Here is a 27,994-nt window from a genome sequence, read left to right on the forward strand (position 1 = left end):
GAGACTGAAGAACTGAGAAGAGCTGTTGGTAGATTCATGAAACCAAAAGGAAGAGTGGCACAAAGTCCATTGAAGCTCCATGCCTCCCTAGGAGCAGTCCAGAAACATACTGGGCATTCAGGTGGGATTAACAGGGGCTATACACCAGGAGTAAGTCCGATTGGAATTTGACTTGTTAGAAGAATTGAAGTTCATCCTTGAATCCTGTCATTCCTTTATTAGATCAAGATTATATGGAACTGGTTTTCCTTGCCTAGCAGGCTGTCAGAAGCAAAAATAAACTTGGAGAGCATATAAATTCATCCACAACATTGAAGTGTGACTATAACTTTTTATTTACAATGTTTGGCATTTAATTTATGATAATCAAGGATATGAAAAGACATATTAGCCATTAATCAAGGGACAAAAACAGAGAATAGATACAGGCCCACAGGAACTCCAGATAATGGAGTTACAGATACAGACTTCAAATTCACCTGATTAATAAGTCAAGGAATTGCAAAATATTCTGGAGAGAACTGAGCAGTATAAACAAGAACCAAATAGCAATTCTATAACTTAATATTTGTCTCTATATTTCTATTCACAAATTATTTCTTCAGACATGTTTAATGTGCTATTAAACTGATCCATTAGGTTTTAGTTTCAGTTATTTCATTTTTTAAGATCCATAATATAAATGTGAAAAAACTCAAATGGTACATGTAGACATTAAAATAGAATAAATGACAGTCTAAAAGAGAAGAGTATATACTTAATGTTAAGCAAAAGAGGCAAAATTTAAAAGAAGACATGCTTTATGATTTCATTTATATGAAGCTGAAAAATAGGAAAACCTAATCTATAATATTAGACACCTTCACATTCTTAATTTTGGAAAGAATGAGGGAATGGTAGTTTGGAGGGAGGAAGGGTTAGGTATGCTATATCTTGGCCTGATTGGTAATTATATGGTGTGCCTAATGTGGGATATTTCTTCAGGCTGTACGACTACTGCTTTGTTTACTTTTTTATATTTATATTTCATACATCAGAAAGGTTTACTACAAACACAAGGCCTTTTACTACTTATCAAACAATTATCAGTCCCTGCCTCCCTCCCCACCAAAAAAGATGAGCACCTAAGTACATATCAATATTTAACAAATTTGATTTGGGAGACCATTGATTGATCTATAATAATTTGTTAATATCATTTTTTCATATTGATAATAATGTTAAATTTTAAATTAAGAAGGGTCTCAATCATCTAGATGTCTACATATTTTGCCATATGATTTGGTTCCTGTGTATGAGTTGGAGAGAATGCTGAACTGTCAGATGTCAACTAAGCCACTAAAGCAGTAAAGCAAAAATGAGCGAAAATCAAGCCTTCCATCACTAACTACTAGAGCATAAGCAAGAGCCTAAAACCTGTTCCATCTTCTCCTTTGAAACAGAGTTCAGTATTGAAGGAACTCTTCTGACAGTTTTATGAACTCTAGGGTTGGTTTCTATGATTGGAGCTTTTTGTGTTCTATTAAAAAAGTGTCTAACCCAAGTTTGTGAAAATAGTCATCTTTATTTTAACATAGAACCTTTAAAATATTTGATTTTACATTTTGATCTGTTATTGCAAATTGCTTTTTTTGAACAATGTGGAATAGATAAGATTATTTTGCTTGTTTTTGTTTTTAATATAATCATTTAAACTGTTCTTGTCTCATTTCATTGCCCTGACAACTTTGTTGAAAATAGATTGCATATTTGCAATCTATTTCCGAACTCTATTCTGTTTCATTAGTTTTTTTTTTTTTAATCCTTCTGTGAAAACTACATTCTCTTGATTAGTATAATACATGATGTTATCAGAGAGTATGATTCTCCCAATTTTGTTTTAGGGATTATAATACCTTATCAACTTCTTTTATTCTACTTAGACTTAATACTGTAGTACTTCACGTGAAATGTAAAACAAACAGTATAATTCTATTTATCCCTCTAAACCTTTTGCCTTTATCATATACTTTATTTATACAATTTATAATAATATAATTATTTTATATAATTATTTTTTGCTCTAAATAGTTGTTTAAAGTTATTAAGAAAATAAAACAAAGATAATCATCATATTTATCCTTATATTTTTATTTCCAGTCTTCTCCATTCATTTGTGTATGTATGAGTTTCTGAGTGTTTATTTGGTAACATTTCCCTTCACTATGAAAAAATTCTTTAACTATTTATTATAGTTCCTACTAGCCTGTAATTCTCTCAGCTTTTGTTTAACTGAAATTTCTTTATTTAAACCTCCATTCCTTTTATGAAGGATAATTTCTTTAGATATGTAAGTGGAAAACGTTTTTAAAGCACATTAATGATGCCCTCCATTTTCATCATGTGTTCACTTTTTCTGATAATTCTGTTAGGATTTTTAATGTTAATCTCTTATATATCATTTTGTTCATCCTTCACCTGTTTTATCTTAGACTTTCAAAAGTTTGGCTATGATATGCCTGTATGTGGTTCTTGGTATTTATCTTCCTTTGGGGTTACTGAGTTTCTTGGATCTGTGAACTCTTTTTTTTTTTTTTTCACCAAATTTGGGAAATTTGGAGGCCAATATTTCTTCAAAAACTTCCATCTCTCTTCCTTCTTTAGGGAGATCCAATTGCATACTTGTCACATTTAATCCCTCGAGTAATTGAGTCTCTGTTCATTTTTTCCCCAGATTTTCTTTTCTTTGGATCAGTTTGAATTATTTATATGAATCTGCATTTAAATTCACTGATCCCTTTGCTTTTAAATTCATCCTGTGACTTTCTCATTTCATTTTATATGTGAATTTTTGAGAATTCAATAGATTTCTTGTTTATTGTGTCCATGTGTTATTTTTCCCTAAGTTTCCCCATTTTTTTCTCTCAGCTGTACTTCTTTTCTTCAATTCCTTGAACAAGTGCATAATGTCTCTTAAAGTCATTACCTGTGAATTCCAACATCAGTGTCATCTGCTGTTGGGTCTGTTTCTACTACCTCTTTTATTCCTTTGGTGGAAAAATACACATTTCTATTTTCACTATAGAATTCATGTTTCTGTTTCAATAATTATGATTATTTGCTAAATTGTAAGATGCCTGGATTATGGTTCTTCCTTTAAATTACTTTGTTTTGTTCTGGTGGAAAGTTAAATGAATTATTGATCACTTTGAACTTTGATTTTAGACTTTTGGTAGATCTGTTTCAATTTTTTGCTTTGTTCTAGCCTGTAATCATACTTCAGATGAATGGCCTTCATAGGGTGTCAGTTGCATGCCTGAGATACTCAGAAAAACTCTCCACTCTAGTTAAAGCCATACTGTAATGTTTCCCTAAACTGAAGAACCTCTTGTATCTTCATTCAATTGTTAGTCCCCAAGAGCTGCTTTCCACTAGACCTTAAAATCTCACCTCAAGTCTTCATAGCCTTGCCTTCAGCCAGGAAACAAATGGAATAACACCAGAGTTTCTTCTGTGTGCAGCTTTCCTTTCCACTATATAGACTCACAAAATTATTCCACTCAGAGGTTCTGAACTCCTATGTCAGCCTGCTTCATTCATTTCAACTGCAGCTTTTTGCTTGGGTTCCTTCTCTTTACACTGTGTTCTAAAAAATATCTCCCAGGCAGGAAGTCAGGGCAAAAGCAAAGCTCACTTATAGGAGAATTTCCCTCTTTTAAAATCAAATAATTTGTTCTCTCTCTTGTCCACTGCTTGAAAACAATTGCCTCATATATTTTGTACCTTTCCATATTTTAAAAAAGATGCAAAGGTATGATATGGTAACTATTTCATGGCTAGAACTGAAAATCCTAAATATATTTCATTTCCATCTAGCCGAAGAAAACTTGAGTTCTCTGGTTTGCTGTATTTATTGAGAAGCATTACTTTGAGGAAATATAGGAAGTATTGTGAAGAAAGTATATTCCACTTTTTCTTAATCTAAAGAGGCATTTGGGTGGGTGAGGGGATGGGCTAAATAAGTGAAGGGGGTAAGAGCTAGAAACTTTAAATTATAAATTAGTCATAGGAAAGGAAGTACAACATAGACACTATAACCAACAATACTGTAAGATTATGGTATTATAACAGGGGATAACTACCATAGTGAACAGTTAGTAATGTATATGATTATCAAATCACTATGTTACACATCTGAAACCAATATAACGTTGCATGTCAACTATAATCCTATAAAAATGAAAAATTTAGGAAAAGAGAATTTAGCTTGATTTGGTCAAAATTTTTAGAACCTGCTATAGAATATTACCATGGAGACAACAACATTTAAATATGCAACTTGGATTTTTAGGCTATAAGACACCATTATCACCATCATCATCATAATAGTTAATATTGAATATTTTTAAATGTAGTATATTATTTAACTCTACACTCATGGAAAATTTGTGATTTGACAGTACTTTTTATGAGGAAACTTAGATAAATGGAGTCAATAATTTGCTTAAAGTCACATGTAGAGGATGCATTTGGTATGAGGAATGAAATAGAAACAGACTCAGTTCACACTCCTAACTAGTGTGACTTACACCTCAAAAGGTGAGCCATTTCTCTAGTCCATCTCCACAACACTCTTTTCTTCACTTTCTGCTCTGCACTTCATTCTGCTTCATGCCTCAGAACTAAGATTAACCTAAAGAATACAGCAAAAGGGGAGAGAACAGTTTGGGTTAGACTTATAGACAGGAGGGCTTCTAGGAGTGATGAAAAATTCTAGGAAAGAGAATCTTGTGATCAGAATTATTTATTAAGGTTATCCATACTTCCACCCCAAACTCCACATTAAGGAGATATTTATATTTCTGGATTCAATTTAGATGTCACTTCTTCTATGAAGACTTTGCTAAATACTCCCATCTCACTTCCAACCTGTATAAGATGTTCCTTTTCTGTATGTTGGAATTTTTATCATAGTACTCATGACACTACTATACTTTATTGTCCTCTTACTTATCTACTATAGACTCCAGATCTAAAACATTGAATCTTTAAAGCTGGAACTTGTCTTATTCGCTGCTTTATCTTAAGAAAGGGGCACATTGCCAAAAAAATAGCAATTCAAGTTTTAAAAATTATTTTCATATGCAAACCTTATACAACCAAGGAGGTTGGAACACAGCTAAACATGATGCAGCTATGATCAGACTTCAAAAACAAAATGATTTCCACCTTTGTCATCATTCTGATAGTGACACCCTGGCTTGACTATTCTATAATTATTTTTAGCCTTTCTTCTAGAAATATGCCAATACTTACGCTGTAGAGGATAGACTCCTGTATCTCTTGAGATAGTCATAGAAAGACCAGCTTCTTCATGTTAACTGTTGCTGTGATGTGTTATTATTTATCAGAGGTGGAATCTACTGACATTTTCATGTGATCACTTATTATTTCAATGAATTGTTTTAGGAAATACATGACAGTAGAGATATTTTACAGAAAGTATGGGTGTTAAATGTAAAAGAATCATTTAACAGAATAAAATTTTTAGTGGAGGGTTCTTAATTAGGAAGAAAATACTTCCTTTTTCATAAACATGCACAATCAAAGTGCTAAAACAAGTGGCTAAAATTGTTTTAAAGGGTGAAATAACCTGCATCATATATTTGGCAAAATATGAATGTTTTCAGGAAAATAATCCTATAGAAATGCCTAATTAACTTTCAGCTAAAAATAACAAGGTTTCCCCTATACTTCATTTTCCTTCTCTACTTGTGGGTCTCACTTAGTAAACTGTTGGTTGCCTCAGTAAAATCTGTCAAGAACATTATTGAGACATGGGAGAAAGTTGGTAGAATCTTCTCTGTCAGAATAGCTGACACCTAATTATAGTCCAGAAACTGGAAGCCCTCAGGGAAGAAGTAAAGTCTGAGTCTTCCCAGATAAGATTGTTTGAGGCTATTTTTGATGGTGAGAGTATTTATGAGTTGTATTAATAATAGATGAACTAATGTTGCAGCACTAAAATATGAAAACATTCTTATTTGACCACTAGGAATTTGCTTGCTTGGTAACAATAATAAAAGTAATATAAGCATTAAATAATGAATCACTTCTTTAAATGGAAGTTTTCATGGTATTCTTTAATATTCATAAAGTTGTTAACAGAGAGTTTTGAAGCTCTACAGTATGTCATTTCAAAAGAGATGAAAGAATCTATTGCCCTTAAATTAAGATGTGCTTTGTGACTTCTTTTTATAATCACTGCTCTCTTAGTGCTGATATTGTTCACTGTGTATTCTGTTATTAAGCAGTAATATTATTTATAACACTATTCATTTGACTTTTTATAATCTAATATTTAATAATTAGATAATGACCCTTGAGATTGTCTCCTCTGTCTTCACAGAGAAGAAAAAGGGGCTTCCTGGTTTTCTCTGGCACCTGCAGAAAGAGCTTTCTTCTGACTACATCTGTACACCTAAGGAGTACGCTGGAGAAGTATCACCAGGCTGTTTTGATTTAAGAGGTAACAGGGAAATTTGCATACCTCAAGCCTCAGCCAGACCTTGGTGTCCCCCTGCCTAAATTTTTATCAAGTATATCAGAACATTTTTATAAGTCAGAGCCCCTTTGCTTTAGCCCTTAGTTGTAAAACCAAATGTGTACATATGTGGAGGAGGGCTGACAATACCACCACTTTGATGTGAGCAATTTTATTAAATCCTTTGTCATTAGACCTTGAAATATGTGTGCAAGAGATGGTAGAAAAGTATGAGAGATGGTAGAAAGGTAGAGAGATGAAAAAATATATTGCCCTTAAATTAAGATGTGCTTTGTGACTTCTTTTTATAATCACTGTGCTCTCAGTGCTAATATTGTTAGTAATATTAGCACTAAGTATAGTAAAGTATTGAAAATTATAGTAAATGGTGGAAAAGGAAAGACACATTTTTTTTTCTCATTTGCTAACCCTCTATGTAAAAGAGAGGTAGAGGCAGATAATAGATGATAACTGGCTAGACAGATAGGTAGACAAAGACTATCTTCTTGTTTCATTGGGCCAATTAACTTCATGTTTATAATGACAACAATTTGCTCTATCAAGCTAGTCAGCAAAGCTAGAGAAAAAAGGACAATCCCTTTGTTTTTACCTTTGTTAATTGGGTATGTTATTGAGTAATAGGGACATGCAGAGAAATGGAAAACTGCTTTGGAAACTCAATGAACAAATAAATAAAATATATTTAGCATGGGAATGGGTTTAGAATTTTAGGATATCACACAGGTTTTTAAACATATATAAATACAGTCTCTTTGACCAAGTTATTTTTGAACCTTTGCAACAAGAAGTTCAAATACTAAAAACACAAAAAAATTATTACAACAAGACTAATGAGAAAGTATCGTATTCTAGGAGTATTATGAGAAGAATACTGAGGACAGGAGAAGGAATCAGAAAACTTAACTCTGAGCTTCTTCACAAACCAACAAAGGGGTGCAGGAGAGTTTGTAGTTATTCAAGAGAGAGAACATTTTTCATAACTCTAGCCACTGGGCTTATTTACTTATGCATGTAATTATATAAAAGATATTGAATGAACTCTATTGAATGTTGTTCTTGATAGCAGCTATACAGAAAAATATCTGAGAAATTTCCAGTAAAGACACATATGAAATTATGATATGAAATGCAAAAGCACAATTTCAACTGTCGTAACACTTGCCCAAATGCCATAAACCACACCTTTAAATGCTGTAGCCTGTGCCTGCTGGTGCCCCTAAATTGGGCTTACTGCAGCTGTACTCACTGTTGGCAAGTTTGTGGATTAGGAGTTAAGTGAATGTCTTAAACAGACATCAAATTTTAAAGGTCCAGTTTTTGAAATGCCTGTATATTCTGATGTGCTTATATTAAGTCATCATGTCCAACTAGCAAATCCTTGAGATTTAACATTTACGTATAAATCAACTGCTAGGAACTTGGCAATTATGCTTTTAAGGAAAAATATTCTACAAGATTGTTAGTGCTCCAAGCCATAACAAAAAGATTATTTGCTACATAATATATTTAAACTACTGTTAAAATACCTTTAAAATTGCACTTTAGAACTCAGGACAAAGTGAACCAATTTTGTCCTTGCTTCGGTGATACTGGGGAGGGAAGCTCAGTAGTCTCTGTTACCACATACGTGTTATTCTATCCAGATTTTGACACCCCTGCAGAGCTTGCTCTTTGTGTAAATTTTATGGGTTTTGTGTATTTGTGTCCCAAGGTTGTTCTCTATTCTACAGAGAATACATTTACATCAGATTCCCATGTTAAGTGGCCTCCTAATCTATCCCTTGAGTTATAATTTGTCATTCCAAGCATTTGCTAGAAGAGTTGTATGGTTATGGTGATGAGGAAGAGGGAGAATAGGAGCAGAGCTCTCACAAACAGTGCTGCCCTTCTTGAGCAAGAACTGTGCTAAGCACTGCTGTCCATGCATTACAAGTACTAATTCTTAGTTTTCCTGTGATTAGGTGGCATTTCCATGTTATAGAAGAGGGATATGAGTCAAAGAATGATTATGCAAGTTTGCAGAGATGGTCAGGGGTGGAGGTAGGATTTAAGCTAACGTTTTTCTGACTTGAATGCATCTGTCTTTATTATAATGCTATATGGCTTGTACCAGAAATCCGATAGGAAGAATAGTTGAAAATGGACATATTTTAGTATACCCAGGCACTTAGTTTAAGTGGATAGAGCCAGATAATTTATTGAAAATATCTTGCATAAAAATAGCCCTATGTAATGAAGTAATGAAACATAAAAATATTCTCCATTTGCCAAGACATTTTAGGTTTCAGATTTTTACCTATTTTCGTTGTTTCTTGTTATAATTATATCAACAGTTTGGGACCTTTATATCATATGGAAAATGGAAACTGCATTTTTTTAAAGGCAATCAGTAAAATATAAAAAATAAAATGGTAGTACATGGTAAAGCAGATTCTCAAATATGTGTTCTCTGACCCTGAGTCCACTACTTTCTCCAATATCTTTTTTGTCCCAAAGTAGTATTATGTCAACAGTACTTCATATTTTATTTGCCTTAATAAAACTTTTAAATTGTTATATTATATTCCATATTTAATAATTTAAAAATGGAGATTGTGTAATTCTGTGAAATATTCCTTTTAATCCAACACACTGCAAAAAATTGCAGAGCTTTCCAAATCATATTTGGTGTAGCAGATGTTGTAAGTGTTGGTCACATTGTGGAAACCACAAAATAATAATACTAAAAAATTACAAAAATGTTGGATAAGGACACAATTTGCATGTTTTGAATGATTACTATGTGTCAGTGGTTGTGCTCAGACTTTTACATGAATTATCCTATCTAAACAACCAAAATAAGAGAATAATAAAAATTGGGTGGCTGGTGTTCCCAAAGTTATTGTAGTAGTCTTTTACATTTCATAATTTCACTGATACATGATTCTTTTTTTCCACCCAAGTTTCAAACAATTATGCAAAACAAATGAAATGTTACAAAAAACAAAAGCATGGAAGCACAATATTGCAAATGATCAAAAATACCCAAAAAGATAACAGAACAAATGAAGCATTGACATAGGTTGAATGACTCATTGGAAACAAAAGAAAAAAAGGAATGTTTATCTCTTTAATCCATTTTTCACTTCTGAAAGGACAGTCCTAAATCTCTGAGAAATGCTTGTACATTTAAGAATGTCTTGTCCAGCCTCCATAGATTTCTATTTATCCTTTGGTATATACTAATACCATAGTTACTTCTTCCAGAACTTCATCAAAAATAGCTCCATGTTTTTACCAAGAGCAGAAAGGAATTGGAATTACTGAATCTTCCCAAACCCTTCCAGGAGTCTCACAAAGGACCGGCTAAACTTGAATACAAATTCTTACTTATTCACTCCCTACTAATGCATGCTCCCTTTTTTTTAATGTATCTTTTTAACACTAATTCTTATTTATCTGAATTTGCAAATGCCTGTGTTTCAGGTAGAGAGATGTATGTTGCTTGTTTCCATGTTTAGATCAATGCTGAGTACCGATTAGTTCAGCACTGGTCACAGTGGCAGAAAATTTCAGGAACAAGAAGTCTGGTTTAGCAGATAAGTCACATTTCAGGGAGACTGTGTTTAATATTTCCATATGCAAACATTTGGTTTCTACACTCCATTCTGCTCCAAAGCCTTTGCAAAAACTTTCTTCAGCTTGGAAAAACTTGATCAACTCCTACTTACTTTCTTTGTGGTCACTTCTTCCAGGAAGACTTCCTTGTCATTCCACACCTTGAATAGAAGTCCCTTCTTTGCATTTCCATGGGATACTGAGCTTATCTCACCAGTGGACTTCTCCTAGGCTGACAACCATTCTTTTACTTACCTGTGTCTACCCAGTTCTCTATTTGATTCCCAATACCTGACATAGTGTCTGGAACAGCATAGTTCCAGCAAATTGAGTGGTTTTATTTGATGTTGGATGTTGCTGGATGTTCATGACTGACAGTGCCATCCCCATCTGTAAACTTACCACTGGCTTGATTATACTCTACTACACTGCTCAAAGAAGCCCATTACTCCATAGGTTATCTTGTCTCTCCCTTTCTTCTCTCTTTTTATGCTACATTGGGTAATTTCAGAGAGCAATTGTGGTTTCTTTCTTCCCTTAAACAGGAATTTCTCATTGCTAATAGTGTAGCTAAGGGAATGGTGTAGATGAGTGGAGGTCAACTGATTCATGAATGGCTCATGTGATAATTTACAAAATCTGAACTGTTCTATAGCTTGTGGTGAGCCTAAGGAGAGTTTAATTAAAACATGGATTTGAGAAAAAATATTGGTGGATGGGGAACTCAGTGATAAGGACAGTCGGCACTACAGACCTGTATATGAAGGGCCTATGCCAGGAGTCTACAAGCTTGTTTTTTGTAAAGGGCTAAATAGTACATATTTTAGGCTTTGTTGGTTATAAGGTTTCTGGTCTCTGTTGCAACTACTCAACTCTATCTCTGTTGCTCAAAATGCAGACAGAATGTAAATGAATGAGCATGTTTGCCCTCCAATAAAACTTTATTTATGAAAACTAAAATATGAATTTTGTGTCATTTTCATTTTTTATATATTATTATTATTTTTTTTAATAATTAAAAATATAAAAAAGCATTTTTATTGCTGATCACATAAAAAAAGGTGGTGGGCTAGATTCGGCCCAAGTACCATAGTTTGCTGACAGCTGGCCTATACCCATCTTTTGATTGTAGAAAAGAGAAGGGGTTGTTTTTTGAATACTTAAAAGATGATAGGCTTTGCATTGTTATTTCATGAGCTCCTGGAGTAGTGCATGCAAATAGTAGATAAACATGTTTTCAGTGAGGGGAATTATATGAAAACTTGGTGATATCAGATTCTGGTGAGGAAAGGGGCAAGAACAGACATCATATTTTAGGTTTTAGTTACTTAAGAAGGTATTGTGTCACTGCTAACCTTCATGGAGAAGTCTGGAAAAGAAATTGACTGCAAAGCAGAGGCAGAAAATGTCTGTCTTCTTTTCTGCTTGGCTAATGCTTCTCTGGTCTAAAATTGATTAGAATTCTCCACTCAGCCTCCATGGTACCTAGAGTTTCTGTGCAGATACTTCTAGAATTCTCTCTGGTTGAAAGATTCATTGATATATTTCCCATAGGATATTTGCACTTTAACTAGTGAGTTCTGTGAGCTACATCTAGTTGAGAACTTTCCTTTTAAATTTTTTCATTGGAGAAAATAGAAGTAATTTTCCCAAAAGAATTTCAATTTATTATAATTATCATCATTATTATGATGATCCTGAAGTATAGATATGAGCAGTCATGGATTATAGGTGGAGATGCAGGTGGAAAATTATGGCATTAATTTTAATATTATTCTAGTCTAATTCAAATTCATCTTAGTCTTCCCAAGGCCAAAGTGAAAGATGCCATTAGCAACCCTGCCCTGATATTTCCTGCATTTCCTTCCCATCCCTTCCCTCTTCCATTTTATGTCTCTCATATTTCAGTGAGTTTTTCAAGCTTGTAGATGATTCTTCACCTCCTTTCCCTCCCAAAGTTTGCCTTTCTTTCCGTTCTTATTCACAGGCATTTATACCCTTGAGACTTTTGGCTGCCAATAAAATAATATGACTCATACCTGAAGTAAAATTTAAGTATTTTATTTATTAGTAAATATATTCTAATATGTTAGAACATGATAATTTAACCTGAATCCAAAAAAATAACAGAGGCGACAAAACAGAACCTATCAAACACAACATCATAAAAATTTATTTGCTGATTCTCATCCACGCATATTATCTGAGGAAAAATAGGATGTCATTTTGGTGCAACCATAAAAACAACCCAGTTTAAAGAGGAGCTGCAATTTGAAGGTTGTCACATGAACTGGGCCTCACAGAATATTACTGTTGTAAGATAAGCAGACTTTTATCATATAAGGGATCTCTGCAATTCACAGCTATAAAATACCTGAAGAACTTTTAATTAAACAATGGTGTAGGGGAATCCTACAGTTTGACTGAGTCAATTCCTTCCTGGCCTAGTTTTATGAATTAGAATTACTTTTGTTTACTAATGATATTACATAAAACACGAAAATATTTCAAGAATCAACGTTATCCAGGCTAATAAGAATAGGGTCCCTACATATTACTGAATACAACATTGACAGTATTTAGGCAACTATTCATGAGTAAAATAAAGATAAATATAATGTTATCATTCCTTTTAGTGTTTTATATAAAAATTATTTTGGAATACATCATTTTTGTTTTTTAAATTTTCCTAGTTGTTTATTATTTTTTTATCCCTATCCTAACCTGTTTTCTTACTTTTTTCTATTCTTACTTTTAATTATTTTTTCTTTTCCCTTTTATATACATGCAAAAGTTTTTAAAGGATTTGTGATAACTGATTGGAATATTTTGTTCTCAGTTCAAATCAAAAGCAAAAATGATGCGGTTCTTAAGACAATCCTCTTCTCCCCAGCATGTGAAACAAGGAAGGAAAAACCCCAAGGAACAGAAGACAAACAAACCTTATTTGGACCCTGACTCTTACTCCCTTTACTTCTAAAAACAACTCAATACTAAAAACTGGCTTAAAATCTAATGATGTATACTTATTCTGGTTAGAATTGAGTGATTAATCCTTTCATTAATAAGTTAATTTTTTCAGTGTATGTTTATTAAATCTCTGTTGTGAAGGAGACATTAATCTCATTATATTATATGATTAAAGAAGATTCTAAAGTATAAGATATGCTCTCAAGGAACTAAGAATAAGTGGATGATATGTGTACATTAGTATGTGCACATCAGTGTATGATGGGGGCAATATAAAATGGAAATACATGTGCCTTAAAACACATAAAAGCAAATACCGATCATAAAGCCATGCAAATATTTGAACAGATAACCAGAAGGGACTTTTGAGAGAAATATAATTTTATTTTGACCTTCAAGGATAAGTTTCATAAAGACAATGATTGAAGGAGAGAGGTAGATGAAAATGTATTTATTCTAGAATTCCAGGCAAGGAGAAGTTTATGGAAATGAATTAAGTTTGAGAAAATAGAGCCAATAAGGTGATATGAATTTATTTTGTAGAGGTACAAACACAGTTCACAGGATTAATCTTGGAAATATGATGTGGAGAGTGAAAATTCATAGCAATTGAGATATTAGAATGGTTAACTTATATCAGTTCTATTTCCTCCCAGCCCCTACCTAGCTAAGCATGATGATAATGATAATAACACTATCCACATAACCACTGTAACCATTTTTAGTGCTTACTACATGTCATACTGTGCTAATAAACCTACAGGTTAAGCACTCTAATTGATTTTATTTTATAGATAAATAATTCGAAGCACAGAGATACTAAGCAGGTTGCTCAAAATAACCCAGCTTCAAATAGGTGAAGCCAGGATTTAACCCACCATGCTTCAGTCTCTTTGGTATCTGCAAAAGGATGGAATTAGGTAAAAAAGAATGAAATTCTGAGAAACAAAACATGTCCAAAGCTGGAAACTGAAGTCACATACTTTTTTTGTTCCCATTGCGCTTTTAATCTCAGACAGAAATCTGACAACCCTTGATTCTCTACCTCTCATTCCAATATTATGTCTTCTACACTTCAATATCATTCTTAAGAATTCCCTCCACTCAGTGTTTACTGTGACAAACTCCTATCAGTGCCTGATTGACTCTTGCTTGACTCACTATCATAGTTTTCTAATTAGTGTCCCTGCCTCCATTTTCCCCATGTCTCCCAAACCAGCCACCACCCCACAGTCAGAGAGTTATTCCTGAAATGCAAATCAGCATGACACTGCCCTACAAACAAACCTGTCTCATGCCCCTTATAGCGCAAAGAATAAAGTCCAAATCCCTTCCTTTGGCATAGAAGGTTTTTCCTAAATAAAGGTCTCCTGTTTTGCTCAGCTCTACTCTCCAGTCATATGTAAAGACTAACATGTGTTTTCTAGAAAAGCTTTAAATTTATTTTCTTCTAATGAGCAAAGTTCTTTCATATCTATAAACTTTGCAGTTTTCATGCTTTTGCCTGAATCCACTTGGTGAACTATTATTTCCATTTAAAGATTAACACTACGTCTAACCTCCTTTATGAAACCTCCTTAAACCTAGTGATCAAAACCTATTTTTCTGTTTGCAAACATGGAACCCTGTACTGAATTTTATTGGAGTAAGTATAAAATAATACTCTCAAGATTCCTTTATTTTAATCCTGATGCTGCCTGTATGATGTTTGAAGTCATTGTTATTGGTGGGCACAAAGACTTATTGCAGAACTTGGCAACTAGTAGCATTTGAATAAATGAAACATGAATTAATGAGGAGGGTTATTGAGGTAATTAGGGGATTCTGCTTCCAGCAGTTTACCCCCTCTATAAAGGAAAAAAAAAGGCATGTAATTGAAAGAAAAAAATTAAACAATTCTCTCCTCAAGCCTTTCCATGGTCCAATTCATGATATAATTTAATTATGTCCTGGGTCAAAGAAGCCACATAGGATAAGACAGAGAGGATATATTGCTTTTTTGCCAATGCCTGAGCAGCTTTAATCTATTACATGAAATGGGGAAAGTCTGAATTAAACGTGTTGAGAACTGTCACACACGGCTCTTCTGTGCTCCCAAAGAAGCCTGGAAAGCCAGATTTGAGGGCATGGGGATGGGAGGCAGAGAGCAAGGCAAAGACAGAGGAGTGAGGGAGTGGGGGCAGCATGAGAGAAATCCAGGAGGGCAGAAAAGCAAATGCATGATAATTAGCTGCCATGATTAAAGTTTTCATTTTTCAAATCACTTTCAATCTAAGTCATACCATGTGAAATGTTACGATCTATTTCTAGACTGAGTCATCTGCCATAAGTATAGAATTTTGATAATTACCTTCCTATTTTACCCATAAAAATATTAAGACAGATTCATTTAATTATCATCACCAAGCACGACAGGGTGCTGGTTGAGCCCTGATGGATGGCCATTCCCCGCCTGACCTAAGTGTTTGGCCTTGAGCCTCATGCATGAACACCTGCGGGCGGAAGGCAGCCCCTCTCCTGCGAGTTTACAGCAGAACGCTGCGTGTCTTGCTGTTCATTCTCTGTGTGCAGGCTTGGCTCTTCCCTTAGGGAGTGGGATTCTGACAGGCACTTCATCTCAGCACATTGGGTCTCATATGAAATTGTCACTTTCTCTTTCTGTCTTGCTAGTTAGTTCAATACCATGACGAGATACACAAAGTGAGATTTTATACTGAAGCCACGCCAGGAGACTGTTGCTTTAGGGAAAGTACGCAGCTTTATACACGTTCCCAAAGAACTAGATAGAGCTCAAGGAGGACAAGGGAAGGGCTATGAAACCAGGCCGTGTCACAATAAGATGAAAGTGTTTTATTTGTATGACACGTATTGTCTCAGTTAATCTTCACAAGCTATCAAAGAACGTTATTATATGCCCCATTTTCATTATCAGAATAGTAAGGTTTTAGCAAATAGTGGAGGCAAATGCATTAATTTCTAGGTGCACTCCTTTTTGTGTGGTTTTAGAACTTATAAGTGAGTTTATGAAAGTGCTAACAGCCAAGTGTTAGTGATAAACAAAAATAACTTAAGAGGTTAGTCTAGGAAGTCTAATCATTACCATGAAGAATATTCCAAGTCACGCATTTTGGGGGAATGCTCATTAGTATGTACATGAACATTTGATGACCAAACCAGTATTTTATTTAATGGTCATTTCTTCCTGGCAATTCCTCTACTCTGTACTTTAATGATTAGGATTTTATAGAAATGGAACTTTTTCAGTCTTTGGAATGAGGAGCAAAAAGCATCTAGACACCAAGTTTTGGGTACCATCATCTGATAATGGTAGATGTGGTATCTCTACCTTCTAATTTCCATATTTCTCTTTCTCTTGTTCTGGAAAAATGTTTACCATATTTTGTTACTGACCGTGCTTCTGACTCCCACTAAAATTAATGTGAGCAGAAAAAGGTATAAAGCCACAAAGAGAATGAACAGGGAGACAGCAGCAAAACGTTCTGGAAGCTACAACTCAGGCAGGCCAGTGGCAACTGACTTTGCACAGACGTCTCATAATCCCGCAGAGGGAAGACCAGAAGCAGGGTGACCAGGGTCAGACAACTCCGGAACGGCATGGGAGCTGGGCTCCAAACTGAACTCAGAAGCTGGTGATGCCCATGAGGCAGGAACAGAATTCTTTTCAAGTATTAGAGAAAATAGTGTTGGATGACCTCACACCCTCCCCAGGCACCTCATGACTTCCTGACCCCCCACCTCACCCCTCCCAAGGATCACAAACACTAGGCTGACTCACTGATGACATGAACTAGCAATATTCTGGTTAGGAGGCACTAAGCCTATCTGAGGGTAGGAATATCACAAAATCAGGGAAATAATGGAAATCTCTATATTGAGTAATTAGACTTCCCTCAACTGCTGTCCCCACTGCTAGAACACTTCTAGGCAGGGATTGTGTGACTCCTTTCTGGTAAAATGCCCAGCTTGAAATAAAATACTTATATACAGTGAAGATTAGTGGACAGCCAGAAGTAAAATCAAATTTCCTCTAGATTGAGCTCTACCAGTTAACAAAATTAAAAAATGCACAGAATCCATTTAGCATTTGAGCTCTCAGCTCTTTAGTGTGAGTTGATAGCCAAGAATCAACAGATATAAAAGGGAAAATAAAACACAACACATTTTTTTTAATGTAAAAAATGCAGTAAATGTAAAAGCAATATAATCACTAACATGCCAGTGTGACCTGGATAAATAAAAAAATTTTTAAAAAAATAAGAAAATGAAAATAAAAAGAAATCAGAGGAAAGGAAGAATAGAGAAAAAAAATTGAAAAATAAGTTCTCAGAACAGTCTTTAGAGATAAGAGAAGAAAAGGAGAATTACAACCAGAAACAAAACAAGACAAAATACACACACACACACACACACACACACACACACACACACACCATTCAGAAATCTAAACATATTTTGGATCCATAAAATAGTAAGTTATTTTTTGAATTGATAAAATAATTAAAAGATAGCAATCAAAGTAAATATCTCCAGAAACTTAAGAACAAAAACAAAAAAGACAGGGAAAATATGGAAATATAAAATTTTAGCAGATTAGTCCAGAAAACCTGATTATCAAGTAATGGACATATAGAAATACAGAGGAGAGAAAATGGATTTGAAGAAATTATAAAAAAATTTTGCCTATGTTTGAATGTCATGAAATTGCAGATTTTCATGACCCCAAATGCATCCATCCAACTGGATAATAGAGGATCCTACCCCAAGGTCCAGTGAACTTCCTTCTTTATGTTTGCACACAGGTAACTAGACGCTTAGAAAAATTCAGTTATTGAATAGCAGTGGATTTCTGAATAGCATTATAATCTCGAGCATAACAGGACTCTGCCTCAATTCAAATAGTTTCAGCCTATAAATTCTGTAGACAAACTATTAAAAAAGACATTTTTGTCTGTATACCCTCTCAATACTTTTATTTCTCAAGTACTCTTTCTCAGGAAAATACAAAGAGATCATCTCCTTCCCCCTGTTGAGGGTTAAGTTAAGAAAAAAGCAGAAATGTGATTCAGGGAAGAAGAGTTTCCAACATAGAGAAATTTCCAGCTTTATGAGAGTATAATATTGACTGAAAAAATTTCAAATATAGTGAGGAATACTCCCAGTGTCAACAGCAAAAATAATGTTGAAATAATGTAATAATAGCTAATAAAATAAAATGCTTACCTCATTATGTGTTAGGTACTGGATCAGATCTCATATGTATCATCTCATTCTTAAGACTCACAACCCTGAGAGATGATTACTGCTATGTCTATTTTGTAAGAAGGTAACAGGTTTAAAAGATAATCAGCTTCCCAGAATTCAAACATCTTCCAAGTGTCAGAGCTCACCTTCAGGTGATGTTAAGCCTTAATATAAGTCAAATATGAAATGGCACACATTTTAGCTTTTATTCCCAACATTTACCTTTACCTTGACGGTGAATCTCCAACCTTGGGCTAAGGTCTCATGATTCTGCAACACTACTAACTAGCAAATTCATTCTTACAAATCAAAAACAGAGAACAAAAACCCTTGACAAAAGTAACAGTTTATTATTCTTATAGTTTTGTTAAACTAAGTAAACTCATTTAAATTCACATCCAACTCACCCTCTGTTTCTTCACATCATAAACAGGTAACATACCAAACATGATTTTCTGAACTGCCTTTACTACTAGAGTTTGGACCATCATTTGAGAGTGTAACAATCATTGCTTTGCAAGTTAATTGTTTAAAAGTGTTCTTTGAGGCATGACTTGTGACCTAATTAATGAGCTGTGCTAATTCTTTTTTCACAACTACAGTAGGAAAACCACTGTAATATACTGATGCTACTAAATTAGATTAATGTCAAAACAGAAAAAAATGCATGTTTTAAGCTGTTTTATTTGCAAAATTCCTTCATGGAGAGTTGGCTATGCTACACAGTCATCATCCCAGAAAGAAGATTGGAGACCTCCATGCTGTCCAGCTATTGTATACTCTACTAGCGTGATTCTAGGTTAGTACTGAAAGGGAATGCAATCTGAAAATAATCAAAGCTAATTCCTACAGAGAACATGGACATGCCAGGAATGGTTTCAAATACTTTGAATTCAATGACTTACTCATTTTTCCCTCACAACAACTCTCTGTGGTAGGTATATCATTCTTATTTTCATATTACAAATGAGGACACTAAGCTACAAAGAAAACAAGAAATTTTGCTAAGACTGGTAAGTGGTCACAACCTGACACTCTGGCTCTAGAATTTGTTCTCTCCATGTGCCCTTTGGAAAAACAGCAAACTGTGAAATAAGCCATATATATTCACATGTTGGTATCATATTTGTAAACTGAGAGGCCTGAGTGAAAGGCTTTTCTCTCTGGGCCTCCATTTCTCCATCTGTACAATTGGGATAGTAATGATCCTTGAAGGACTGAAGGACAATACATGTGTGAGCAATTGGTAAACCCTTAAATCATATAAAATACTTTCTGCTTTTAAGGGAAGCAAATTCACAAGATGGATGCTTTCGGAGACATGGGTTACAAACTGAAACAGACTGGCAGAAGAGGCCAGAACGTGTTTATAACTTTTGACCCCTATAATTCTGTAGAGCTGAACTTAAGACTCCTTTTAAATTAGGGACAATTGAATGACAGTGTACACTGCATGAGGACTGCAGAGTGTGGTAAGGCACATCAATATGCTCACCTGTGAGCAGCTGAGCAGCAGAAATTGAGAACTTGAGAGTCAATGAGATTTTCAGGCCTAATAGGACAAATATAATTAACTGAATATTAAGTCTTCTTTCCCACAGGACTGCAGTGGAAATTGGCCTTTGACGGAGTAGCATAATTCAGTCAATAATCACACTGAAGTGGTGAGTATAACTCAAAAATGAAGGCTGCAGTGAAATGCACCAGAGAATGTATACCCCTGGATAGTGCGCTCATTCTGTTGGCTTGAGCATTGCTAAGTAATATTTTTTCATAATTCACAAAATTCTTAAACTTAGGTATAATAAGTTTTGAAGAGCCGAGGGGTTATTAACCTCATAACGAAATACAACTCCTTCAAGGTTAGAAAGGAAAACTATGGTCCAGGATCACACACTGAGAGCTGTATTTTAGGTCAAAGAAAAAAATTTAAAATAGCGAACAGAACTTGAACAAAGAGGCCTTTAATCAATGAAAACTCAAATTTTACTTAATTAATTAGCAGCTGGCACATCAAATGATGTATGATGTCAACTCTGGTACAAAACAGAATATTAAAAAACAACTAATGAGTAGGTAGGAAAAGCTTTTTTAAGTAAATAAAGATCAGTAAAATTCTACAATTGGATTGAGGTTTAAAACATCAATTTAATCTAATTTCAGCAGAGACTTATGTCAACTCTTTAAGAATCATAATCATCCATGGATACTTCTTGCACTTTTACGAGGAAAGCCTTCAATTCACAATTAAGCAAAGAGAAGAATGTGAAATGCAGTATTTCATTGTTGGCTCAATATTTGCAGAGTTCAGTGTGCATAAACAAGAAAATCTATTTCATATAATTAAAAAAATATCTGCAGCCTTGATTTCTTGCTTTTTATGTGTACAGTTGAAATTCCTAAGAACATACAAAAAACTGCTACATATAAAAAACATACCAAAAACATAAAAAAATAGAGGTAATCTCTATTTTCTTAAGATCTTGTATATGCTGGTATTGCCAGCATTTTACCCACAGTACAATGCTATATATGCAAAGTGAGGAAAAAAGGTATAAGAACAGATGGGAAAAGAACTGAGTTGTGCTGAACTAGGCATGCAGGGGAAAGCTGGCAGCCGTAGGTGTGCCAAAACTACAGAGAAAACAAAAAGCCAACTAACAGAACTCATGCCCCTAGAACACACAGCATCTGCCTTCATGGTCAAAATGGAAAGGAAAATTTAAGAGAGAACCTAAATATTTTTGGAATTACAAGGAGTAGATTTGTGGGGTCTCTCACATTCACTTTTAACAATCTCCTAGGAAAAGAAAGGAATTGTTCTAAAAAACTCTTCATAACATTTTCAAAAAGCTCTGAAAATAGCACATTTCCGAAGATGCAAACCAGTTTTTAAGTGATCTTAATTTAGTTGTATGAAAATACAAAATTCATTTTTTGTGCTGTTTCTTTGTATAATGTTCTATGCATCTCTTCATTTCACTGACTTAGGAGGCTTTCATAGCAGTTTCAGTTATTTAAAACAAAACAAAAACAAACTGTTGTTCAAGTTAAAAGTCTAGTCCCCACCCCACACAGTCTCCTTCCTTTCCTTAGCCCACTGTGCTCTGTGTGTGGTCGTGTTGTAATGGAGTTGGCTCTCTCTTCCTTTCTCTCTTTCTGTCTCAATCATTTAAGAGTGGGAGAGAATTAAGAGGTTACCTATATACCTGACTGCCTGTATGTCCTTTTTTGACTGTTGCTTCTTCTCTGGTGGCAATCAATGGCTATCATTGACCTCTGTGTGTCAAACATCCAAATGGCGGCTTTCTAATGGGGAACATTTTGAGATTTTCTGAGCCTCACAGAGGAGTGCATTCTTTAGTTGTCTTAGCTAGGAGATTTGCTCTGGCTTGACCTGCTCCAAACGTAGTTGCCCTAGGCTTTCCTCCATCCTCATTTCTGCCATCAGTACCGGTTTTCATAAGGTGAGACAACATCAAAATATATGGAGATTGCCCAAGTTCTTCGTTGTTCAATTTAACAGTTCAAAGACTGCACATTTTCAAGTCAATCATGAGGACGCTAAACCTTGCTACCATTCCTCTCTTTGTCCTGCTGTGTTTCACCATATCCTCTTAATCCTTCTCAGACGGAGTGGTCGGCAAAGCTGCTATATAAACAGACATTCACCTAGGGATGGGATCATAGTCTCAATTCCCTTTAGGCATCCCTGATACTTCTGAATGGTTTTCTTGGAGCCTTCTCTCCCACTTTTAACTTAGACGGGACCACATATATCTATATTTTCAAACATGTATGTGTATATATATATATATATATATGTACATGTGTACATATGTATTTATGTATGTTGTTAAAAATAAGACAACAGGCCCCAAATGGAATCAGTTATGTTTAGTCCCATGTCACCAAACTAAGACTTAAGTTACTTACAGTTTTGGCTGTGCTAGAAACGGAATTTTAAACCAGTCAACCAGAGTTGCAAAATCAGCACTTTTGGAGTAATCTGCTAGACCCCTGCCACCCCCTAAATGGAAGAAGCCTTGGAATAGTAAACTCTCTTTTTTTTTTTTTTCTATTATGGCTTCCTTGTTTCCACTCCCATCTGACTAGAAAAGTCTTTCATTTTGTGCAGCTCTTCGGAGCTCCTTTCTGTCTGGTACATTGAATGCTACCCAGTTAAAATCAATTTTTGCTAAAACAAACTCTAAAATTTGTGATATGTATTAATTGATCTTTTAACAACGTGTATGTGAATAGATAGAAACTGATCAAGTTAAAAGTTCATAGCAAAAGCCAAAATTGGAGCATGTGACTTTTAAGTAGAATTAAAAATACTAAATAGGCTAGACTGACTTTAAAAGTTCTTGTTAAAATAAGATGACTTAAAGAACTAAAAGTATGGGCATATTTATTCCATGAAGTGTCAACATAAATAAAAATAAATTAGATGTTTTACAAACATCCAAGAAAAAACAATGAAAAATAAATGTGCCATTTTAAAATAATAAAAGATAAATGCCATAATCAAAAACAAATTAAGCTGTTTATGTTTCTACAAATAATATGGGACTGAACTACATGAAAAAATAATGAAGGAAATTTAAAGAAAAACAATCTTTAAAAATTTAAAGAAAAGCTAAATTTTCTAAATTTAAGGAAAAGCTTCTTCAGAGAAGAGGTTAAAACAATTCTTTTTATTTCAACACTGAAAGAGAAATTTAGGAAAAATAAATAAGAAGAGTAGGATTAATAGAATTAATTAAGTAGACATGTACCAAACTGTATCCTACAGAGAACATTCTATTCTAACATCGACATCATTTCATAAACTATTTTTATCAAATATGAAGACAAACTTTTAAAAACTTTACAAAAGGAAATTCATATTTTATAACATTATGCAATAATAGAAATATGTGTGTGTGTATATAGTAAGGCATAACCTATAATATAATAATGTATATTATATATATGCATCAGAGACAGAGAAAGAGTGAGTAAGAGAGAGAGACAGAAGGAGAGAGAGAAGAGAGACAGGCGTGGAAATCAACTATCTCCTCAATTGCTCAATGTGGAATAAACATCACAATCCCAGAATATCTAGAACATAATTGTGACTAAACTTATATAGATTACAGTCTATGGGCTGTGGTAACAGGTATACCTAGAACAACATCCATAGTACTCAACACTTCTTTTATTGAAGATACACACAAAAACAAATTAAATATATTGATCATAAAGAGAAAAAAGATTATGCAAAGCAGAAATGGAAATAAAAATAAAATTAGACATAAATAATTGAATAAATTTTTAAGATTATCAAAAGATCCAAAACCTTTCTTTGAACAAATGAAAAATTATGTGATTAATTATATTAGCATGATCAAACAACAGAGAAAATCAGGCCTCAAACGTAAGCACATTAGCATTAGTTATAGTAGGCTGACATACAATATGTTAATAAATTTGAAAAACTTGAATGACATATGATTTGTTAAGGTAATATTTGTTTCAAAATTTATTTTTCCAAAACTGACATATTTGTCAAAAATAGTAACCCATTATTAATTCTTATATGGAATCTTTCAACTTTCAACACATCATTCTTCCAATAATTAATTTTATATAGCAAACAAATTGAAGAAAAACAACCAGCATTTTTATGTTTTCATAACATTGATATCAATTCCTGACAGATTACAATAGACAAAAAAAATCTCATTCTATTTTACCTCTAAAATGTGATGTAAAACTGTAAATTACATTTTTGTAATAGAAGAATTAAAATAATGCACAAAAGAATAATACATTTGGATAAACTAGAGCTTATTCAAGAAATTTCTTATGATGATTAAAATAATTCATTACAGACATAATTCATGTGAGGAAAATAATAAAGCAAAAAGTAATTGGTTCAATTCAATTTCCATATTTTTGTTTAAAGAAAACCAACCACAAACAAGTCATATTAAAAAGAAAATTCAATAATAATAATAATTTTGCCTACTATTACCACTAATCTGTATATTAATTATGGAATTACTGTTCAGACAAGAAAAACTGGGAGAAAACAAAGCTGCATTTCCACTTTGTCCCACATATTGTATTTTTGTTTCTCCTCTTTACAGCAAAAGTCCTAAAATTGCCATCGATACTTGATGTTGTCAATTCTTGTTCTACCATAGGCTTTTAAAATTTCATTTCAGTTAGAGTTTTGCACAAATTAGTACACAGAAATTGCTTTCCTCCAGGCCACCAATAACCTTTCAGTTGCTAAACATAATGCTCAGTCACAAATTATTACTTAGATAAAACAGGTTTACTCTTTTTTCTCCTTGATTTGCTGTATTACTTGGCTTCCAGGACATCATGCATTTTTGTTTTTTGTCATTTCTCACTAGTTGTTCCTTTTCAGTTTTATTTGCTAATCTCTTCCAAACCTCTCAACATTGGAATGCTCCTGAGTTCAGATATTGGACTTACTCATCTCTGTCTGCCATTACTCCCTTGGTGAACTTCTCTAATTGCATGCCATTAAATATATCTACATGCCCACAAATCTAAATTTTTATCTCCAGCTGAAATTTTTTGCTGATCTTCAGATGCTTAAATCTAACTGCTTACTTGAAATTTACTTGTCATCTCCAAATGGGCAGTTAGTAGACATATAAAAATGTACATGACCAAAATTGAAATCTGAATTTTTCTGTTCCACTCAAAGGAAGTCTTATAATCTAAGTTGATGTTAACACCATGATTCTATCTGCATAGACCAAAAATCTTGAAGTCATCCTTGACTCCACATTCAGTCCATCATGAAAATGTATTGATTCTTTTAATCTCAGTGTGGGATAAATGGAAGTTTCCACCCAGAATTTCCACCTGGCTTCCACAGTGGTATTCAGATAAGGTCCATTTACATTTCAGTGGGCCACAGTATATCCAGGGTAGGGGATGGAGAATGGTAGCCATTCTCTCCTCCCCTCTGTTCCTGGTGTATAACTGGTGCCAGCCAGTCACCAGGGTCCCACCCATGGAGTTCCTGCTGGAGGGGGTGGGCAGGGGAAGCAAGTGGGCACTGAAGCCAGAGTGTTGGATGGAGTGTTCTTGCTGGTTGGCGGCCAGAGAGGAAGGACTTGGGAGAGTGCCAGGGAAAACTGAGTGAGAGACTGAGCTGTGAGCCACATAACCCTATAACACAACCTGCCCTTCCCCTTGTCCTCCTTCAGTTCGACTAGATTAATGGTGAACTTGCCCTGGGTGGGGAATCTCCTTTCTCCTGGAGCTACATAGTATATTTAGAAGCTGACCACTGCTCATATCTCTATTGCTAATACTTCATCTGAGCCATCATTAATTTTCATTTGACTTAATGCAATAACATTCTAGTAGATCTTCTATGCTTACCCTTACTCTCTAAAATTTGTTCTCAAAACAACAGCCAGAGTTAATTTCATAAACGAAAGTCGAATCAAAGCCCCTCCCTGCTCAAAACCCTGTTATGGTTCTCACTTCATTCAGAGTCAACAGCTTAAAAAGGTATAAAGTTTCCTACATGACAGTTGTTCTTTTTTTCCTTTCTGTTTTTGTCTGTTATCATTTCATCATAATTCACTCTATTCCAGCCATTTTGATAATTTTGTTATTTCTCAGTAACACCAGCCATATTCCAACATGCTTCCCTCTGCTGGAAAATATCTTATTCTGGATGATTCCTTTAATCTCTTTATATATTAGCTCAAATCTTACTTTTTCAATATTCTTTTTTCACATTTTTCAGCCCCCCTATCAATTTATTTCCTTGTAGTTGCAAATTCACCCTTCTTGGCCAGCTGTGAGAAAATTAAGCTGAGCTCTTTAAATATTTTCTCTTCATTAGTGGGCACATGTTAACATTTGCCAGGAGAGGGCACTCCAAGAGAAAAGAGTTTTTCTTCCTTCCAGTATGCTGTCTCAACAGACTTCTGCAGAGCAAGGCACTTTTCCAGAGTGGCTGCTGGAGCTGGCTTCTCCAGTACCAGGCTTCTATAGCATAATAGTTTTCTTTAGCACTGAGATCCTACAGAGCATTATGACCCTCAGGAAATTTTGTTTGTGAACATCTTTCCTTGATATCCTAAAGGGCAGATTCCAGCAAGCTTCACTGTCATAGTACCTCAATGATTTCTCTGAATTGAGTGCATCATAATTAGGCACCCTCAAACAATATATGCATTGCCATTCGACTTTCTAAGTTATGCATGTATGCATGTTGTCAGATTACTCATAACTAGAAAATTCTGCTCTGTGATCACAAAACAATATTATTATATGCTTTAAAATAAAGCTATGATATTTTTCTATATATCTTTTCATATCTTTTAAAAAATTATTTGCTTATTTTCATCAAACAGATGTAAGCACTTTTGTTGTGCTTTCAATTACTCCATGGTAACCCAATGTATGCACATTGAATAACATAAAAGTTTGAAATTCACAATTTTGCCATCACTCTGAAGAGTCTGTTATTTTTTATACTTTGTTATTTTGTTTACCAGTTTGGTGACAGGTTATTTAGATGTGTGACCATATATAAGTTTAGCAAAGAAAATGCACTATTTTTCTACAAATTAAATAGGAATTTAGTCAAATGAGTAACAAATATATTTTTAATGCTTTAAAAATGAAAAATAATAAAAGCCAATCAAATCAGGGAAAATGACAGCATAGGGAGAGGAAGAAAGAGAGATATTTAGGGTCAAAGAGAGACAGAAACAGACAACAGGGCTCTGGGACAAACTTCACTGAATGTTCTCTCTTCCTATTATTCTTCAAGCAGTTCTTTCAGAAAGCAATGGTCCAGAGCTAAAAACTAGATTTTTGCTGTTGTGATCAAAACCCAGCTGCCCGATACTGCCAATGTCCTGTGTGCTGGAAACACATTTAAATGATAATAAAACAGAAGTATTGAAGATGTTCCAGCTCATATTCATTTGACAATGAGAAAATATAGTATGCTTTGATTGTAATTGCTCTCAGACACTGAAATGGTTTTTGCTCACATATTTATTCTAAATTTATTTTCTCTACAACTTGTAATGGTGTCACTAGCCAGTCAGCAACCAGGATTCAAACAGAAAACATTTTAGGTAAATTGGGAGTCTTTCATGTTGGGAATGTTAGGACTAAAAATATAGTCATGCCACAGGCTGGTTTATAGTGGTGCTGTTGGTTATTTACTGTGTTATCATGAAGTAACACTCTATTGTAGTTTTGTGATTTACCAAGTGCATTATGTAAAATTCTGGGTGGTGATTTAACACAGCTCTCTAAATAATGTCTCTTCTCTCTGTCGCTCTTGATGCTGACTTGATTTATGATGTCAGACTGAAGACGAGAGGCTTCCATATAAAAAAGATCTTTTATGAGTAGGAATATCTCTATGGCAGCCATGTTAGACATACAAGGGGTCTCATTTAGGAACAAAGATGACAACAGGCATGGCCAGAGACTGTAGATGGATGTACTGGTCTACACAGCCATCAAAATCACATCCAATTGGCTGCAGCCAAGACCACCTCTGAAGCTCACTGAACTTGACATTTGTCTTGAGAGCTCTAATAAACTTGGAAG

General features: G+C 34.3%; 1 long non-coding RNA gene across 1 annotated transcript; it reads left to right on the forward strand.

Annotated features, from left to right (window-relative positions):
• Positions 1-8: 8 nt before the first annotated feature.
• Positions 9-27,994, forward strand: LOC118920108 (uncharacterized). Its single transcript, XR_005027767.2, has 4 exons — positions 9-121; positions 6,389-6,508; positions 19,975-20,037; positions 27,748-27,994. It is a non-coding gene; the product is annotated as an uncharacterized LOC118920108 (long non-coding RNA).

Source organism: Manis pentadactyla, chromosome 5 (genome assembly GCF_030020395.1).
Source record: "Manis pentadactyla isolate mManPen7 chromosome 5, mManPen7.hap1, whole genome shotgun sequence".
Classification (NCBI taxonomy): Eukaryota; Metazoa; Chordata; class Mammalia; order Pholidota; family Manidae; genus Manis; species Manis pentadactyla.